At 51.8% G+C, this 20,999-nt stretch overlaps 1 protein-coding gene across 1 annotated transcript in view; it reads left to right on the top strand.

The window, feature by feature from the left end:
* Positions 1-10,438: 10,438 nt before the first annotated feature.
* The window catches only part of CPT1A (carnitine palmitoyltransferase 1A), a 57,011-nt gene continuing 46,450 nt past the window's right edge, over positions 10,439-20,999 (top strand). The window contains exon 1 of the mRNA XM_074336847.2: positions 10,439-10,597. The gene's annotated coding sequence lies outside the window, so the exon portion shown is untranslated. The remainder of the gene's footprint in view (positions 10,598-20,999) is intronic.

Below are 20,999 nucleotides of genomic sequence, written 5' to 3'. Positions count from 1 at the left end.
GGAATGTAAAATGTGGAAAAGTCTGGAAGAATATACAGCCGACTAACAGTTGTGGTTACGGCCAGAGGGAGGAGTTGTTTGGAGGAGGGAGAAGCTGATGGGGGTTTCTGCCTACGGTAGTTTCCGTTTATTCCTGAGAATGCATTTGTTACCTGGGAAAAATTGATAGCGTCCAATCAAGAAAAAGAGAACAGAAACGCGTATATACCATTCGGCTTCCATTTTGTAAAAACTCACGAAATCAAAGATACATAGACAGTAGCACAAAAGACCGATAGGAAATGCAGCGAAGTGTTACCGAGAGTGAGATTTCAGGCAATTTTTTAAAGCTTTTTGTTATACGGTCCCGTGTTTCCTCTTTGTTATAAGGTCAGTGTTTCCACAGTGACTACACCTTAATTGCGTAATTTTAACTTACTAAAAAGCAGCCCGCTCTGGAGGCCATCTCCTGCGCCAGCCCCTGGGGGCGCTGGCCGCGGCTCAGGCCGATCGCAGGCGTTGGCTGCAGTGCAGACCGAGGGCACCCAGAGCAGGAAGCCGCGCAGCAAGGCGCACGCCGACGAGGAAGTGCTGGCTCCGCGCGTGGAGAGGCGCAGGGCGGGAACGCTCCGAGTTCCCCGGGTCTCGACGCCCGGGACCGGATGCGGTCTCCCGGCTGCAAGGCAAGCACACTGCCCCCACCCTCCCCACTCGTGACCGATTTCACACCCCGGCCCAGCTGGCGCTGGTCCCTCCCGCAGTCTAACCCGGCCCCCGCGCGCGGGCCCGGCCGACCTTGACCCGCGGCGATAGCCCCGAGCACCCTCTCCCTCCCGCCGGTGACTCCGGCTGACCCGGGGCGGGTAGAGGAGATGGGCGAACTAGCGCATCTCTGGTACTGCCTCCCCCTCCACCCCAGCTCCTTCCCGTGCACAAAAGAGGGGCTCTAGGTGACCCTGGGACGCAACTAGGGCTCTGGGTGGACGCCGAGAAGAGCAGGGGTGAGCTGCGAGGGAGAGCGCCGGGAGCTGGGGGACATCGCGGGGCCTCCTCCCCACTGGCCGCCAGCTGCCCCCAGCGGCAGGACTCGCAGCTGTGCAAGGTGTCGGAGACCTTGGCCGCGCTCTTACTTCGGCCTCTCCCTTGGCATGGGGCCGGCACCCAGGCGGGCAGGGGAGGGGCTGCAGCGTCGGGATCCACCGCGGAACTTCCTGCAGAAGAAACAAATTCAAGGGAGCAGGGCAATTGGACGTTTTTAAAGTGCAACTGCTCCTGCGACAGCCTAAAGCCTCTGTCGCTCCCGGCCCACCTCCCCGCCGCTGCGGTCTGTCACTTCCTCTCCCCACCCCCGAAATCCCCCCCACACACAGACACGCTCGTCTCTCTTCCCATCAAAATCGAGTGACCTTAAGGAAACAATTAGCTTATCTGGCGGCCAATTAGCGCCCAGCCAATTCCCCTCTTTTCCTTTCCACAAAAGATCTGGCGAGTCGTCAGAAATGGAACTCAACCGTAGTTCCGGATCTCGAGTGGGGCGGGGGAGGTCCTTCAAATCTTAGAAAAGACCGGACGTCCTGGAACCGGGCCCTGTAGGGGAACCCGGGAAGAGGAGGTTATTGATCTAATTTGGGTAATCTGGAAGGCTTCTTGGAGCAGGTGGTGTCTGAGTTGGATCTTGAAGGCTAAGAGGGACTTTTCCAGGTGGAAAAGGAGACAGCCGTCGGGTTCTATTTCAGGGTCAAGGTCAGAGTGGGAGCTCCGCACCCCACCCCCAGCCCCCACAGGCAGATTGGAGGCTGGTAAATGAAGGAGCTGTGGGCATCCATCAAAGGAGGAATGGTGAAACAAAACGTGGTCCAGACATACAATAGGGTGTTACTGGCCATAAAAAGGAATGAAGCACTGACACGCTACAACGTGGAAGAACCTTGAAAATATTATGCCCAGTGACAGAAGCCAGATACAGAAGGTGAACTATTTATTGGAGGATTTTATTTATAGGAAATGTCCAGAATAGGGAAATCCATAGAGACAGAAAGCAGATTGGTGGTTGCCAAGGGCTGGCGGGAGTTGAGGGGAGTGATGGCTAGTGGGTCAGGGTTTCTTTTAGGGGAGCATGTTTTGGGAAACTTCTGGGATTAGATTGTGGTGATGGTAACACAACTTTGTGTATATAGTACAAACCACTGAATTGTACACTTGAAAAGGGTGGATTTTATGGTATACATGAGTCATATCCTAATAGATTTTTTTTTTAAAGGAGGAAGGTTATGGGTAGAGCACTTTCCTGGGTTGTTATCCCATTTTGCAATAGAGGAAAGTTTACTGGCTTGGGGCCTCACAGCTGGGCAGGGCTGCCGCTGAGCCAGAACCCAGATGCTCTCTGAGCATCTGGAGAGTTAGGAGTGGGTCCTGGTTTACCCTGTCTCTGTGCCTGGCATTTAGCCCACCGCTGGGCACAAAGATAAGAGGTGGGCCGGCCCAGTGGCTCAGGCGGTTGGAGCTCCGTGCTCCTAACTTTGTCCAAAGGCTGCCAGTTCGATTCCCACATGGGCCAGTGGGCTCTCAACCACAAGGTTGCCAGTTCAACTCCTCGAGTCCCGCAAGGGATGGTGGGCAGCGCCCCCTGGAACTAAGATTGAACACGGCACCTTGAGCTGAGCTGCCGCTGAGCTCCTGGATGGCTCTGTTGGTTGGAGCATGGGCTCTCAACCACAAGGCTGCCAGTTCAGGGGGTGGGGAGGGAAGATAAGAGGTGAGTGGGAAGACACTCCAGGCAGTGGGAACAGCAAGAACGGATGCCCAGAGGCAGGAAGCTGGGTGAGAGCTTGAGTGGAAGAAGCACAGAGTTAGTCCATCGAGGCTTATAAGCACAGGCTGGTCCTTTAAGTGCAGGCCTTGGAAGGTCTTGTGGGTCCTGCCTTGGGGACAGGGTCAGCTCCATGGGTGTACAACCCTGCCCAGTCACACAGAGCCAGCACTCAGAAGGGTGCTGAAAGGCCCGGTGGTGGCTTAATGCCCAGTCTTTCTTTTTCTTTCTTTTTTTTTTAATGAAGGCCTTAATTTTAATAATTTAAAAACAAAATTTATTGGGGAATATTGGGAGACAGTGTGTTTCTCCAGGGCCCATCAGCTCCAAGTCGTTGTCCTTCAATCTAGTTGTGGAGGGTGCAGCTCAGCTCCAAGTCCAGTCACCGTTTTCAATCTTTAGTTGCAGGGGGTGCAGCCCACCATCCCATACGGGAAGTGAACCGGCAACCTTGTTGAGAGCTCGCACTCTAACCAACTCAGCCATCCAGCCACTCTAATGCCCAGTCTTAAAATTCTTAATTCTTGAACAATGGTTTCTGCGTTTTCCTTTTTTAAAAAACTTTTATTTATTTTAAGTGTGTTTTTCCAGGATCCATTAGTTCCAAGTCAAGTAGTTGTTTCAATCTAGTTGTGGATAGTTGTCTCAATCTATTTGTTGTCTCAATCTATTTGTAGCGGTCGCAGCTCACACTGGCCCATGCGGGGATCGAACCGGCAACCCTGGTGTTACCAGCATCCCGCTTTAACCAACTGAGCTAACCAGCCGCCCAGGGTTTCTGCAGTTTCATTTTGCACGGGGCCTGGCAGACAATGTAGCTAGTTCTGCCTGAGGCCACAGGATGTAGCAAAGGTGTTCAGACAGGAAGGTGAGCATAGGCACACCAGGAAGAAGGACAGACGCAGGAAAGCTGAGAGAATTCTGCTAGGGCCCCTCCTTGAGGATTTGGGAGGATCAGAATATGGGTGCTATCTGGCAGGGTGGGAGCTAGCAGGAGAGCAAACAAGGCTGGTGTAGACACTCGCCAGGGTCAGAGTCACATCTAGGTTGGGGGTGGAGGGAGACAGAAGGGACCTACGGTCAACCTCTGAGAACAGGTCCCAGGGGAGGAGAACCTGGTGAGGGTGATTCAGAGGTTACAGGGAGACAGCGTTCCCAGGACAGGATGTGGAGTAGCAGTGAACTGCAGCAGAGGGCCCAACAGGATGGGACCTGGGGCAGGTGGCAGGTGCTGGTGGTCACCGGTAAGCTTCCGGAGGACCAGTGCCACAGTTGGAGGAGGAGCCGCTGGGTGAGACGGACTTTCTTAAGGAAAAGGAAAATATGTGGATACATTTGAAATCTGAGGACAATCGCATCTGCAAGTAGAAAGATACTGTGCAAATCCTGAGTCTTCTAAAAACCGGTCCCATGGTTTACCAAGTAGCCTCTGGAGAGTCTGAAGGGGCGGGGGGTGGGTAGTCTTATAGGACTGAGCCCTTACCTGTGGAATCTGATGCTCTCTGGGTAGATGGTGTCAGAATTGAATTGAATGGCTTGTTGGTGTGGGGCACCCCCCCCCCCCATGCACGTTTGGTGACTAGAAGTGTCAGAAGCGAAGTGTTCTGTGTCAGTCGTAAAGGAGATTTTCAGAAGAGAAACACACGGTAGGGAAGAACCAGATTTTTCTCTACACAGGAAGGTAGACAAAATCTGAGTTTTTCCTAAAAAGGTACAAACTGGTTATCTTACAGGGCAATAAAACCATAACTTTGAGGAATCCTTTTTTTCTTTTTCCGAACGACAGAACATTTCTGTTGGACAAAAATCTACCAGTTAAGGGCCGGCCCGGTGGCTCAGGCGGTTAGAGCTCCATGTTCCTAACTCCGAAGGCTGCCGGTTCGATTCCCACATGGGCCAGTGGGCTCTCAACCACAAAGTTGCCAGTTCAACTCCTCGTGTCCCGCAAGGGATGGTGGGCTCTGCCCCCTGCAACTAAGATTGAACACGGCACCTTGAGCTGAGCTGCCTCCCGGATGGCTCAGTTGGTTGGAGCGCATCCTCTCAACCACAAGGTTGCTGGTTCAACTCCCGCAAGGGATGGTGGGCTGTGCCCTCTGCAACTAGCAACGGCAACTGGATCTGGAGCTGAGCTGCGCTCTCCACAACTAAGACTGAAAGGACAACAACTTGAAGCTGAACAGCACCCTCCACAACTGAGATTGAAAGGACAACAACTTGACTTGGAAAAAAAAGGCCTGGAAGTACACACTGTTCCCCAATAAAGTCCTGTTCCCCTTCCCCAATAAAATCTTTTAAAAAAACAACAACTACCAGTTAACATGTAACTTCATAGATTCTAGGGCCCAAAGATATATTTCCCTAGAGAATGAGCTAACCCTTAGGTGGGCCTGTTAGATGAGCCATGAAAGGACGTTTAGCCATCCCTTTGCCTTATTTCCAAGTTTCAGATAATTTGTCTGAGCCTGTGTGGGTCTGGAGTCTATAAATGGGCTTTGAAAGGCCCGAGAGAAATTATTTACCACTGTTTGTGTGTGTGTGTATGTGTGTGCATTTTTCTGAGAAAAGTGTTTGTGGCTGTCATCAGGTTTTCAAAGGGTCAGTGACCTGTACCCTCCCCCACCGCCATCCCTAGAGTTTAAAAACTATTGACTCAGTATCACCTGCCTGGCTCCTTCTCCCTCCAAAGGGGAAGAATTTGTCTTGACACAGAAGCTTCTGTCAGCGCTGTCATTTGCATATTCAGCATTTGCTAAAATGAGCTACAAGAATATCACTCCTCTCCCGTCTATAAGGCCCCATGTCCAGGCTGGGCCCATCCCAGCTGTGGGCCAGTCAAGATGACAACTTCAAGGAGCACCCACGAAGGTGTCACCTGCTCTGTGCCCAGAATGCTGCTCTGGTCACACTAAGCAGCTCAGATCACACCCTCCAAGTGGGCTGCGCTAATGGGGGCCTCAGAGATGACTGAGATCTGAGGTCACAATGGCGACCTTTGAACTACTCTGACCTTTTCAAAAAGCCTTAAAGGGACCCCACCTGTATCTGAAAGGAACCCGTGTGGAGCAAACTATCCAACCTGTTTGCTCTCGGCTGGCATCCCCTCGGGTCTTAGCGGCTTCTACCCTGAGGAAGGAGCGTCTGAGGAATGGATGCACCTCACGCTGGTGGTGAGCTCCAGCTGGCAGTTGATTAATAAACGAGGAAATAAGTTATTCTTTCATTGATGTTTACTGTTTACAGACAAAAGCTTTTAAAACATGCGCTCCATAGAGAAAAAATAATCATCATAGCTAATGCTTATATGGCACCTACTGTGTACTGGGGAATGTTCTGAGCACTTCCCATCAGCCACGCGTAATCTTCCTTAAGACCCTCTAAGGCAGCTTCTATTACTTACTCTCCCCATTTCACAGGGAAGGAAACAGGGGCACCGAGAGGTTACAATTTCTCAGCTGGTAAGTAGCAGAGTCAGGATTTGAACCCAGGCTGTCTGGCTCTAGAGTTCACATCACTAAGCCACTAGAATTAGTGCTTCTCCAAATAAATTTTGTAAAAAATGATGGTGAAAAGGTTGCTCATTAATCCCCTAGCCCAACGTCCTCATTGTTTTAGGTGAGGAAACTGAGGCCCAGATGGGGTAGTGAGTGGCCCATGTGGCCAGCCAGAGGCAGACTCCGGCTGGTGGCCAGGTGTGTTCACTCCTGTCACCGCTCTTGCTTCTGTACTGGGATGCCTCCCAAAAGGCAAACCTCTGCCCACCTTCCTTGGATCTAAAACGGGCCCGTGAGGGTGCTGGGTACTTCGAGATGCAGAGGAAACAGAGTGGCGTTCTTGGCCTGGAGGGGAGGAGGCAGCAGGACGAGGAGGAGAAAGGAGGATAGAGAGGGAATGGGGTGCTCAGACCTCCTTCACTACCCCTGCCCACAGCTTTGCCATCACCCAGGCTTCAGACGCTCTCCCTGCCTCTCCCCTGCACCAGCGAGGGGCTGGCAGCTGGGCTCTATTGTTCCCCACCTCCCGACTCTGCTGTCTCCCCTTGTGATCCCAGGGTCTCAGCTTCATCACCTCCTCTCCTTTCATGACTGCCTGGATGGTGTCACCCTTGCCACCAACAGTCAATGTCCCACTCACTTGTCAATCACTTTTAATTTTTAATGAAAAAACATTGAGGCCTAACATACAGGTAGCAAGGGCATAATGTGCATAATTTTAAGCATATGGAACCAGGCATTGCCACCTACCCCACCAAGTCCCCTGTAGCTTCTTTACACGGTGCTCAGTCATCCATCACTGCCATTAACAGACATCACTTACCTTCTGGAACATACAGCACACAGACTTTCTGTGCATTTGTTTGGCTGTCCTTTGCTTAACATAAGATCTGCAACATTCACCCATGTTGCGTGTATCAGTAGTTTATTCTTTTTCCTTGCTGCTTATCATTATCCTGTGTGGAGAAACCACCATTTATTTATCCATTCTGCTGTTGATGGATATTGGGGTTATTTCTGGATTTTTGTTAGTTTAAGTGAATCTCCTCCAATCATTTCTGAACAAGTCTCTACATGGACATGAGCTCTCATTTCTCTCTGGTGTGTTTACTCAGGAGTAGGATTACTGGGTCATAGGACAAGCCTGTTTAATTAGAAATACATTTTCACTGCTGCTGTTTGTTCCTTTCACCGGCACCTTGGATTCAGTTTGTTGCATCTGTGTGACCTCATTCTGTCCTCACCAAACCCCATGCTTGCTGAGCAAATATTATCGACACCCTGACATGGAAGGACCACTATTTACTCACTGCCTGTCGGGGCTCAAGGTTCAAGTTCAGAGGGACTCAAAACTCTGGAGAAGAGAAGGAAGCACAGAACTCTGAGATTATAAAGTGTTTCCTACGGGAAACGAGAGCTGAGCTCTAAAAAGTCTCACACACGTTTGGATCAGAACCTGCTGGGAGCTGCCAGCAAGAGAGAGGCTGGCAAGAGAGAGGACTCAGCTGTGCTCTTGGCAGGCCAAGAGGGCTTTAAAAGTTTCGTGTTACAATTGTTCCTCCACTTTCGATTGCACAATGGTATTGTGGTTATGTTTTTAAAAAGAACCCTTACCTTTCAGAGATTCCTACTGAAGAACTTGAGGACAAAATGGTGGGATTTCTAGGTTTGCTTTAAAGAAATCAGTAGGGGGCCAAGGGCACAAACAAACGCCCTAGCTTGAAAACTGTTGATCCTGAGTGTTGGTTGTATAGGACTTTATTATACTATTCCCATGAATTATTTTATGTTTGAATTTTTCCACAAAATGATATTTTTAGAGCAAAAAAGGGAGGTGTCTCTTAGTGATGCTATAGTACATGCGTTAAAAAAAATAAAACAAGCTTTCCTTTAAAGTATGTTCGTTTTAAACGGGGGGAGAATTTGAAAGAAAACAAAACAAAACAAAAAAGCTTAAGACAGATTTCTCTAGTTTTGGGATATTTTTGGCCGCGAGGGACTCAGGATCAGACCGTGTCAGGAGCTCTCCAGGGGCCTAGTCCTTCTGCTCTGTATTAATAGCCACCGCCCCACCGGCCCGCCGGCCCGGGAGCTGCAGTCCCAGGGAGCAGAGCACGAGAGGGGAATGAAGCCTCCATGGAACGCATGGAGTAGCCGGCGAGCGTGGGCTCGTTACCTCCGCGGGAGTGACCGCGGCACAGGTGAGCGCGGTGCATCGGTGATCTGACCCACTGCGGTCCCTGCCCGTCCCGCCCAGCCTGCAGGTGGCACCGAGGCTGAGCGCAAAGAAGGGTGTACGGTCAAGGCCAGAGAGTCCTGGGAACAGACTGGGCACCGGGCCAATCCCGGCGGGACGCACGACAGAGCACCGAGTGAGGGAGAAAAGTGACCTTGGGATGGGGACCTGCAGGCGGCCTGGGTTCCAGTGAGAGGAGGAAAGGGCATTTGAGGTGAGGGTGACAGTCCAGCTTCCAGGAAGGTCCACGTGCAGGGAGAGGAGCGCAGGTAACCCTGGAGGGACCTGGTGAGATAGGTATGCCCTGGCCCAGACCACCTGCCTTCTTGGGCGGTGAAACCTGCGGGGGTCGGGGACAACTTCTAACTGTAAAGAAATGCAAATTAAAATAAGGAGAGAGATCTACCGTCACCTTTAGGATTGGCAAAGATTTAAAAAAAGGATAATGATTGCCAGCGCTGGTGAGCTCCTGGAGACAAGGTCGCGCTGCCATGCGCGGGTGGGAGTGGAAGTTAGTAAGCTTTTCCAGAGGGCAGCTCGGTAAGTGGCACCAAAATGTCTCACATGCCTGCCCTTTGACCTGTTGCTTCACTTCCAGGGTTTTACAGAGAGAAACGGGCGCTCACTGATGAACATGGAAGGCCAGTGCAGCTTTATTTATACCTGCAATGGTGAAAAGCGGGGTGGGGGGTGGGAGGGGGCTAAGTGTCCTTGGGGGATTAAATACTCTGAAAGACGCGGTCTTCTCTGAGCCTCCCCAGGGAACTCTGTCCACGACAGAAACCAATTGACAACAAAGTTTTACAAACCGCACATATCCTGTGACTTCGTCGACAACAGGCTGGACAGTACGCACGAACAGTTAACTGGAATAGTGGCAGCGGTGGGGGCGGGAACTAGAGGGAACTTTCGTTTTCTCTTCCAAATCCTTTTGCGGTAACGACCAAATAATTAAGACAAAGATAGAGGCAAGCGTGGATTTTTCATAACCAAAAGGAGTGATTGACCTTTAGGAGAGCCGAGTCTTTGTTCATAAAACTGGTGCATTTATGGAGCACCTGCTGTATGCAGGGCTGCCAGCTCCGGCCTGGGCAACATTGCGGGTCAAGATAGGGAGGGGCGGCTCACCCGGCAGGACGCGCGGAGCCCCAGCCCCGCACCGTCTTCCCCGAGCCCAATGCGGCAGCTACCCTCGGCTAGACCCCTGGGATCGGCCGCTGAGCAGTTTCCACTCCTGTCCCTCTCCGGAGCTCAGTCACCGGCACAAGGGTTTCTCGGTCACTCTGTCCTCGCCTTCAGCCTTTTTTTTCTAGGCACCTAATGTGCTTTAGGCACCTACATAATGAGTTTGCGAAATCTTACCAAAGTCCCGCAAGGGAGGTATTTCTATCTCAGTTAGATGAGAAGGAGGCTCAGAAAGGTCCCCAGAATCTCCATTAGCATAGTGGCCCCGCAAGCCGCACTGCCTCCGGGTCGCATCAGCTGTCCCTACGGGGATAACGCACGATTTGGAGCGTGGGCCTTGGCGTCAGCCCTGGGCCACTGTCGGATCCATCTTCTTAGCTGTGTGATCGTGGGCAACTTAGTGATCCTTTCTCCCGCCGGGGCTAGGATCAGCTATTTATAGGGGTTAGGGTAAGGATTACACAGGATAATGCCTCTGAAGGGCGAGCACGAGCTGGGCACCGTGCTAAGGCCCATTTTTCAGATGAGGAAACTGAGGCTCGCAAGGCGAGGAATCTCACCCTAGGCCGCACGCTGGAGGAGACCGCGGTGGTGAGCACGCGTGGGAGCGTCAGTTTCCTCACCTGAAGCTCTCCCCAGGACTCCCCGCCAGTGCCCCGCCCCTCCATATGCCCCGCCCCGCCCAGGTCCCGCCCCCGGCCCGTCGGGCATCCCAAGTGGTCGCCCACGCCCGCCTCAACCAATCCCCGGCGGCCGGCGTCGGGTGCACTCGGCCTCGCTGGCGGCACTCCCGCCCCTGGTGCCGGATCGCTGCTCGCTCACTCCGCCGCCTTCGCCGCCGTCGCTGCAGCTGCCGCTGCCTCCGCCTGCGCCGCGCCTCAGTCCCCGGACTCGGTAAGGCCTGGCCGAGGCCGCGCGCCTCGGGCAGGGCTGGCGGGCGCCGCCCTACGGGCTGCGGGGGACTCCAGGGCGGGGACTGCGCGGGGACTGCGCGGGGACTGCCGGGTCAGGGACCAGGCGGAGGGTGGGCCGCTGGAGCAAGGGCGCTTAGGGGAACCCCCAGCATCCTCCTCGGACGGCAGGCTCAGTAGAGAACCCGAAAACCGAGCGGGGCAGGGACTCCCCAGTCCCCGTAGTGAATTGGGTCTGGGGGTCCTCCCCGGGGTCGGTCTGCACGCGGGCGGGTTCTTTGCGGCTGCGGGAGGGATGCTTAATCCTCCGGAGTTGGCAAGACGTCTCCAGCCACTTTGGCCACCGGCTCCCTTCCCTGCCCCATCTCAGTCCCATCCCCCAGAAGTGTATTGGGTCTGGGGGTCAGCCCGAGGGTCGGTTGACCAGCAAGCGGGTACAAGTGCAGGAGATGAAGGGATGCTTCGCTCTGCGGACTTGGCAGGACGCCTCCGGCATGGGGCCACTTGGGTCGCAAGCTTTCTTCCCCATCCTCCAAGCACATTCCCCTGAGTGGATTAGGTCTGGAGGTAGGACAGTCCGTTTAGAAGCCAGGGGACGCTCGGACCTCGGAACTCCGAGGGGTGCCGCCCCCCTCCCAACCCCACTCCCCCGCAGTACAGCCGTCGGTACACGCCCTTGGCGCGGGTATTCCAGGCAAGGGTACCCCAGGAGCGGTCCGAGCTCCCGTGGTGGACGGGATAAGGGCGCTGGGCCCGGGTCCCCGCTTGCGAGTGTCCCCACCATTTCCCGTGCCGCGCGAAGAACCCGCCCGAGGTCGCGCGGGACCCCGGAGCTGCCGCGGCGGGAGTGAGGGCCTCACGTGACCAGGCCCGAACGAACCTGGCCTGCCAGCCTGACGCCCGCAGCCCCTAACCCCAACTCCCTCCGTGAGCCCACAGCCAGTTTCTTTCGTTTTGTTCGTGTGGATCAGCGTTTTTATAATGTACATCGGTGGTTGGCTTTCATTAAAGCCGAAGGGAACAAAAATGAGGGCTGATGTTTTTTTGTTTTGTTTTGTTTTTAAAACACCGAGAGTTAAAAGTTCCAAGTAACCAGGTTGAATACAGAATAGACTTAAGTATTCCCAACCCTGGACAGGTTTTCGGTCCCTCTATGCTCCATGTATTATTAAAATATCCAAGGGCAAATTTTAGAAGGACACTGGTAAGTTACTGAATGAAAATCAGTTTAACCTTTTGAAATTTGTATTTTGTTACACCATTTTCTTGCATGGGAGTCCGGTTTCTGGTCTATCCAGATATTCAGGCATGTTTGTTTCCTTCTAAACCACAAACCAAATGAATAAAAAATGGCCGAACTCACTGGTCTTTCATTTATGCCAGCATGCATCACCCCCATCACTTTCCAAATTATTTAAGGTGACTCGCAGTGAGTGTGGCGTAAATAGGAGGACACTGATGCGGATAATGCGTGGTTGTGGAGGTGTGGGAGTGTCTGGGACCGTCGTGTCTGATTAGAATCGAATGCCGCATTTAGATGGAGAGTTTGGGGTGGTTCTGCCTCTGTGCTACCCGGGGCTCTTCTCGCATGCAAACGACCGGTTTCCTTCCAATGTGAAGTGGCTAGACCTGCCCTTGCACACTGATCTCCATCTGAACAGCTGTTGGAATCAGACAGAAAACAGGGCCATCTTTAGGAGTGCACCTACTTTGTATCAGAGTGGCAGAAATTGGCATCATGCACAGGCCAAAATAACTTTTCGTGTTTGTACTGAAAACAAGCGGCCTAATCCGGAGGTGAAGGGAAGAAACCTGGCGTCGCTGCCGCCCTTGGCCCCGGTCCGGCCCATTGGTCACGGAGCTGTCAAGCCTGGGCCTCCCGGGAGTCCTGGGGCGAGGGCCTGCGCTTACGTAACCCTGGCCCCGCGTGCCCATTCATAGAAACACCGTTAATTTTTTCCTGGGCATCGCAGCGAGCCCCTTCCGGACGCGCTCCAGGCTCGCGGAGGCGCGGTGCTGCGTTTATGGTGTGGGGTGTCATCAGTTGCACTAATCTCTTAACTGTCCCCAAGGTTGACCACGCAGGACTGGGCCTTCCCACCAAGGGCGCTGCGTTTCGCCCGCCGGGGTGGTAGCGCGGGCGACGCACGCCAGCGAGCTCCGGAAGGTCTCTCCGGGCACGGCGGGTGGAACAGGATCTGAACGCTTGGGGCGCGCCAGGCCGGGGGCGGGGCTCGCGTAACCTTTCCCCTACTTTTCTCAGCCGTCACGTGACTCCTGCGGCGGGGTGGGGGAAGGAGGAGGCGGGGCGCGCCGCGCGTAGTGGCTGGTGGAGCCTTTGAGGACGGGTTCCAAGCGAGCAATTAAAGACAGCCTGAACTCGGGAGGCGGTGGGAAGGTGGGAGGCGGAAACGCGCGCCGGCTCAGGCCCAGGCCCAGGCCGGGGTATGCACGTTGATAGGGAGCATTTTTTTTTCCTTTGTTGGAAAAAATGTTTAGTCACTCTGCATGGTTACTATTGGCAGGCCAGAGTTCTTTTGTCGGTGGAAGCCTGGAATTGGATTCTGGAAGAATTGGTGTTTTTAAGAGTAAAGTTGTCGTTAAAGCTAGTATGTTTAACGTGTGTTTCAGAGATAATCTGTCTCCTACTTGAACGAGGCCTCTACTTTGAGTGGCTTGAGCCAGGCTCAGGCCCTTGCGAAGACTTTTCTGTTTCAAAAATAAGTAAGACAGGCACTCGGTGCAAATGGGAGAGCACAGCGCAGAGTTGGCCGCCTCACTCGGGTTCCTTTTCCAGAAGCCGCCACTCTTAAGAGTTTCTCTGATGATTCTAGGGCATGCTTTAAAAAAGCACAACTGCGACTTAACACAAGTAAGGAATGTTTCCTGCTTGCTGGTTTTTAATATTTTGTTGCCTTTTGTGAACTTCATCTGCCCTAAGCAAGTAGGTGGACATTGGGTTCCCAGCAGGCCCTGGACTGAGGCCAACTTGACCTTTGTGGGTAAGGTGACTGGGAGTCTGAGTTCTGCAGAAAGTACACCTTTACTTTTCATTGGTGTGGGTTGTTTTTATGTCCTAGACTGTTCTTGGAAGTTAATAATTGAAAGTTGTGTTGCTGAGTGAGGCTGGCCCGTGGGGGTGGTAGGGTAGGGTGATTGCCACCTGGAAGGTTGGGAAATAGGGTGGCTACTGCCCTCCTTCCGAAGGAATAGCTCATTGGACAAAGGAAAAAAACTGTCATACTCTCCATGAGGCGGTTCACCCACCCATCCCTGGAACCTGAGGGTCCTCCCGGATTCTTCCCGATTGCCTCCTCGGCCCCACCTGTTCCTTCTGCTTCCTAAATGGCTCCTAAACTCACCTTCCTCCCTGGTTCCATGAGCCAGAGCAGAATGTTTGAGCACGCTTTCTTTCTTCCCTGGATTGCTGCGGCTTCCTACTGTCGTGGGGTGGGGGAAATGGGGTGTGGGGCGTTGGGGGGGTAGGTGGGGGTGGAGGGGTGTCCTTTTGTGCATGGGAAGTTCCTTGGAGGGAAGCAGGGAGCAGAGGGAGCTGTTGGGTCCCTCCTCTCCATGCACCTTGCTTTGCCCTATGACTGGTCAAGGTCGCGTGGACTGGAGACCAGCGAGCTCATTCCTTCCCATTCGGGTGTCGGTGGCCCCTCCTCGCCACCAGTCCTGGCTTCCCATGGGGTTTCGTGGCTATTGATCCCCAGCATGCCCACAGCATTCTGCACTTTGTGTCATGTTGTGTTATGACTCCCTGGGGCAAGCTCTGTGAGGACAGGGACATTGGAGTTCTGAGGGGTCAAATTAGGGGTTAATTCCCTTCCTTTAGAATCCTTTGCCCCTCATTTAAAAAGTAATATATATTTGTATTAAAAGCAAACACAAAATAACCTTGCTTTAAAGAAATTGCCGTATGTTCTAACTCAGACTTTGCTTTTTATGAAATAATTGTTCATTTATAAAATTATGCATTTATCACTGATTTTCCCAAGTTTTGTCACCTCCTGTACTGCCCTTTAAAACGATTCAATGCGCACAGTTTGGGTTTCTACTTTTACAAGTATACCTTGTTGTACAATGTGAGAGGTACAAATAACGTACGCTACAAATAAATCAGCAACACTGCTGACAGTTAAATGTCCAAGACAGCTGGCCAAGGTATCAGACCCTGGCATCAGACCCTGGTGTGGGGGGGTAGGAAGAGGAAGGAAATCCACATTCTTGGAGGACATGTTTGCAGCACCCGTGCCACAGTTGGGAAGGAACAAAGAATGTTTCTGCAGTAAGGTTGGGCTTGTCACTTGCTCTCCTTCAGTTGATACGAGGTGTGGGTATTAGGCATACAGACCATCCCCAACTTAGGATGGTTTGACTTAATGACTTTTTTACTTTACCGTGATGCAAAAGCGATATGCATTCAGTAGAAGCACAATTGAATTTTGATCCTTTCCCAGGTAAGTGACATGCGTGCGATACTCTCCTATGATGCTGGGCAGTGGCGGCGACGTTTCCCATGTGATCACCAGGGACAGTAGCTAAAACTTGACAGTGCGCTGTGTGCCACTGGTTTTTGGGTATTGTGTTCTGGGCCCGTTGGAAGTAGGCTGGGCTAAGCTCTGGTATTCCGGGGTAGGTGTATTAAATACATTTTTGATTTATGATAGTTTCAACTTATGATGGGTTTATCGGGATTGTAACCCATTGTAAGTCGAGGAACATTTGTACTTTATATGCCGGGAAACAGATCCTATGAAAGGTGATAACATTTACTCAAGCGGACACACACACAGAGATGAGTAAGTGACAGAGCTGGAGTTTGAAGGCGGATCTGTGTTCTCTGAAGCCTGTGCCCCCTCCTTATCCGGCTGCTTCCCAGACCACTGCAGGCAGAGGGCCAGCTGGGTGTTAGCATCACCCACCCACCCCGTGCCCACGACGTGATGCTGAATCAGCCATGTGCAGTTCTGGGTTTCCATTTCCTCATCTGTGAGGTGGTGCCACTGACCCCTGTCATTCTGTCGCACAGGGATTTTATGAGGGCGCAACAAGAGGCTAGATGTGAGGATAGTTCTGAGCGTATGAAATGAATACAGATTCTGGCAAGCAGAGCCATGGCTGCAGGGGGTTTGATGGACACGGCAGCATTCTGCAGTCCCCAAATTAGAACGTGCAGTTTGACAAGTTCAGTTGCGCTTCTGGCTGCAAAGGTGAAGAATGTGCATGGGAAACATAACAACCCCCCCCCCCCCGTGGTTTTAGGAACATTTGTGGGAACAGCATCCTGGTACCAGGAGAGGTTCAGGGGTCTCTTTGGGTTGGTGCATGCCCCTCCCATCAGTCCCTGCTCACGTGGTTGTGCCCATGTGGGCAAGGTGGGTCCTTCTGCATGCCTTCCAGAGAAAACCTGAATAGATTGAACCAGTAATTGGGGCTGCCAAGACAGTCTGTGTTTTCTTTATCAAAATGTGATCTCCAGTGACTTTTCCCCAATTCTTGTAGAGATTGCATTTCTCTATCTGATTCCCCCCATACTTGTTGGTGTGGTACAATATAAGGCTTACATTTGGATTTGCTTTATTTTTATGCTACCTGGGTAGGCAGAAGCTATGCTGTTTTTTGAGAGCTGTGGAAAAACGGATAATGATTGAGAATTCCTTGTATAACCCGCCTTGACTTAGCACCCGTAAATGTAAATGGTTTATTATCAGATAATTCACTGCAAGAAATTAGCCATGTGGCCAGTGTAAATAGTGTGGCTTTTGAGTGCTGGGTCATGAATTCAAGATACACCCTTTCATAAATGAAAGTTCCTGCCGCTTCTTGTACACGAAGCCCTCCCAGAAACAGAAAGTGAGTTCTGAATCTCACAGCCTTGTTCTAAGGGGCCTCCCGTCGGGTTGGGGAAATAACAATTGGGGTTTGTACACACGTGAAGGACGACTTGGCTGGAGGAACGCACAGAGGCTGTGTGTGCCCACAGCAAATGGAGCGGAGCTATTTCTCTGTTTCTTTCTGTTACCGCTAGTTTCTGCCGACAGCTAATGTCTCATCCTGATCCGCAGCAGGAATACTAAGTAGTAAAGAGCACAGAGGGACCTGAGGGACAGTCATGAACTCTGCGACACATGCAGGTGTCAGGGAAACCCCTGGGCTGGTGATGCCCTTCTGGGACCTTCCTGACACGTTCCTTGAAGTGCTTTGGGTATCAGTGCTGAGGCCGCCTGGGTGGCACCTTGGTAGTCATACCTGGCAGGGATGGGGTGTCCCCACCTTGGAGCTTGTCCTGGAGGGCAGAACTAGCCCAACGGAACCCTCCCAGGCACTGGTCACCAGACCCTAGGAGAAGATGTAGGGGATACTGCTGTGCCCTCCACTAAAGATGACGCTGCACATTCTCTCCCTGCAGTGTCCTCTCTCAGGGCTGTTTTCCAGGGGTGGTTGGTGGCGCGAGTGTCATCCATCCAGCCTCACTCCTCCCTGATGAGGGATACCGGGCTGCGCTAAGCTGTCACTTCCTGTGGGTAACCTTTTCTCAGAGGCTCTCCAGCACAGTTCTTGGCCTGCTGAGGCCAGCTTGTTGGCTGGATTTTAATAGAGCGCAGGACCTGCTTCTGTGTGCTTGTGACTTGTGCAATTCCGGCGGGAAGGCTGGAGCACGTGACTAAAGTTTAGCGTTGGCACCGTTGTGTTTGTAGTTACTGTAGTTTTATTGCTCGATGCAGTCACATCGTTTTGGTCACTACAGAGTGACCTAACTTTATGTCTGTTGTAACTTGAGGAATCTTAAGTGGAATGTTTTATGTGAAGTGCTCACCGCTTCACTTGGTAGGTAAGAAACAGAGTTTTGGAGTTGGACCTGAGTCTGATTCCCAGCGTGGCTGTTTGCTGGCTGTGACCTTGGGCAGCTTTCTTGACAGCCAAGCCTTTGGTCCTCTGTGTAGTAAATGGGATAGCAACAGCACCCATTTCCTAGGGTTTTAGTGGGAATTAAATGGGCTAATGCAGGTAAAATGCGGATCACATTGTCTGGCATATGCCAAAGAGTTTGGTAGAAAGAATATTTCGTATGTTTATTGTTAATAGCACAAAAGTTAATCTGTACGATTTACCTACCTATGACCTACTTATTTATCTACAGAGATACCTATGTATCTATTAGGTTGGTGCAAAAGTAATTGCGGTTTAAAAGGTTAAAAATCATGGCAAAAACCACAATTATTTTTGCACCAACCTAATACCCTCCGCTTATTTGTCTGTTGATTTTGGAGTTTATGTTGAAAGACTTCTGAGGGCACATAATTTAGTTACATATTTCGGTTTCTATAAAGATTTTTCTTGGAAGCCAGCTGTCACATGGCAACTTTTATTGTTTTACCTTACAGAGGTGATTGCCACATCTCAATTCCCTGGGCATGTTTTGAAACGTAGCACCGCGCTTTGCATTATGATGACCTTAAACCTCCTTTCCTTAAGTGACTACCTGTTTCAGGACCTGCAGTGGAGGGAGTGACACTCAAGGAGGGCCACGTGGCCTTTCTGCCAGAGGACCTGGTCTTCTCCTTGGGGGAAATGGACCTCTCTTCTGGATAGGCTCTGGATCACATGGCCGCTGTTCGGATTTGCAGGCTGCTGACCTCTGAGGTGAAAGGTTTTAGGTTAAAAGGAATTGATAGTGGAAAACGAGGACAAAGTGGATAACACATTCGAGGAGCAGTACAGACCAGGTGATTGGCCAAGGATCTTTGGGCAAAGTTATTAAAATTAAGGTGCGCTTACGAAAGTTGAATGAGAATTTGCAGCATCTCCCCTTCTCCCCCTGCAGATTGTTCCTTTGACCTCCAGTGTTGGAGAAATGTCTGTGAGCCTCATGGTTTGATTCAGACCATGAAACAAGGATGCGTGTCTTGGAGCAGCTTAAGATTGATATTGGGAGATTAAACGAATAATTTACAAGTGATAGTCATTTGCTGGCAAGGGCAGGTGACATTGCGAAATGTAGTGGGTAGAATTCTTGTGCTTTGGGAATGAGGGTTCTGTCGACGGAAGTAATGTCCAAACCTGTAGAGAATTTTTATAAGCGTTTAGTTGATTTAAACTGATGACCTGTGCCGGGAAGCAAGATCTCAAATGCTCCTGAGAATAAGATTTGCTGCAGCTTTTATGCATTTGACATTCAGGAGGGGAAGGAAGGAAGGTTACATGGAGGTGGGAGAAAGCAAGGTGGGGATCGGATTACAAGATTGGGGCCGTGGACCTGTTCACTGTCCCACAGGTGAGAGATCACTTCTGTCTGGACAGGTGGAGTGCCCACCTGGAGCCCCCACCTGTCAGATGTTAACAAGATTACGTGCTCTCTTGAGGGTGGTTACTTACTTCAAAGGTGTGTTAACCTGGATGCACAGAAACAATGGGATGGGCAGGGTAGCTTAAGGCAAAGGTGAAACTTTCACTAAGGAAGTTGTATGCCTGGGGCGTGACTACCCACCTGCCCAGGGGAATTTATGATCAGAGCACCCTATGAGGTTACTTTCCATAGAACTCCTTTTTTCATCATAGTTCAAAGGCTGGCTCGAGCAGGCCCGGGAAGAGAGGAGCGTGCTGCCGTGTTTCCCCGAAAATAAGACCTAAGCAGAGCATCAGCTCTAATGCGTCTTTGGGAGCAAAAATTAATATAAGACCCGGTATTGTGTTATATTATACGTGGTCTTATATAAGACCGGGTATTATGTTGTAACTGGTAGTGTTATGTAATATTATATTATATAGACTAGGTCTTATATTAGAATAAGACTGGGTCTTATATTAATTTTTGCTCCAAAAGACACGTTAGAGCTGATGGTCCAGCTAGGCCTTATTTTCAGGGAAACACATTAGGTGTGAAGCAAGGAGAAGACAGAAATGGAAAAAGAACATCAGACATTTCATCTGTGAGTCGGAGTTCCCAGGCCACGGGTCATGGCTAGTGGGCCTGGCCGAGGTGACCTGGAGGATGACCTTGAGAAGTTGTAGGGAACAGCCATGGAACAGACCAGAGGTGTGGATTTTTAAAACTCAGAGCAGAGAAGTGAGTTTTTAAAAATTGTGATCAGTAGGTCCTTGTGTTCACCAGGGCGTCTTATTCTGGATTTCAGTGTTTTTCTGAGATCGGATTAGTGTAAGGTGCTTACGTGCTCTGTGTGGACCTTAGTTAGAGAATGTCTCCCTCAGTGGCCCTCGTGATTTCTAAAGTGGCAGGTTGCCTGGGGGTTTCAGTGCCTCAGGGGTGTTCCAAGCAAGGTTTGTGCCAGGTGGGGCTCCGGGGGGGGCTCCACCTGATGAGCCGGAAGTGATCTCTGTACTGCGTGCCCAGCCCATAGCATGTTGTAGCACAGGGGCACATGGCCAGAGGTGGCCCGACCTCAAGAGCAGTCCCCAAGGCTTTGTCAGTCACCCAGCCAGCCTGCGTCCTCACAAGGTGCTTCCGCCATCACTCCGTTCCCTCCAGGAGTTTGTCACACTGAATGGAGGGCCAGTGACAGCAGAGGGGAGGGGTTAAGCTCTCTTTTCTCCTGTCTGTGTTTTCTCTTCTCATTTCTTCTTTGTGACCTGGCTTTTCTCTATTTGCTTTTCTTTTCCCCCCCCCCTGCTTCCGCCTCCCCTCCACCCCCACTCCAGTTCAAGCCGTTGTTTCTAAGTCTAGTTGTGTAGGACACAGCTCCCTGGCCCATGCTGGGATTATGAGCCTTGCGCTCCCCCCTTGGCTGAGGCAGTCGGTTGCTGGTCATGGGTCGGCCGCTCACAGCAGCTCATGGCAGCTTTTGCCGGCTGCTGGCCGCTCACACTGGCCACTGACCGCTCATGGCAGCACACTGTAGCCCACGGCAGCACTCAGCGGCTCATGGCAGCCTGCGGCAGTTCATGCCAACCTCGGGCTGCTCACAGCAGCCCAGCTCCAGGGAGAGCTGTTGTTCACAACCTTAGCTGTAGAGGGCGCAGTTCACTGGCCCATGTGGGAATCAAACTGGAGACCTCAGCGTTAGGAGCCTGGCCCTCCAACCACCTGAACCACCAGTCCTGCCCTCTGTCGCCTTTCTTGCCAGTCAGTGCACATGTTCTCTCCGGAAGTCCTTCCCCTCACCCCCAGAACTCGGGGCCAGGTGCACGCCCTGCCCTGTAGATAGATCCCAACAGTCATGCTGTGTTGCTTTGTCCCCAGGGAAGCCACCTCTCTCCATGCAGGTAGACAGGTGCCCAGGTGGCAATGGGGGGTGATGAATACCTGTCAGAACCAGCAGGTGTGGTGTCTGCATCCCATAGGGGAATGAGGAATGTTTGTGCAGGGCTTGGCGGTGTTGCAATAAGAGAGAGGGTGGGGCGGGTGTGGGAAGGAGCGAGAC

Source organism: Rhinolophus sinicus, chromosome 14 (assembly GCF_057876585.1).
Source record: "Rhinolophus sinicus isolate RSI-liver-muscle chromosome 14, RSI-T2T, whole genome shotgun sequence".
Classification (NCBI taxonomy): Eukaryota; Metazoa; Chordata; class Mammalia; order Chiroptera; family Rhinolophidae; genus Rhinolophus; species Rhinolophus sinicus.
The sequence above is the reverse complement of the archived record's forward strand: the minus strand, read 5'-3'. Positions and strand labels throughout refer to the sequence as shown.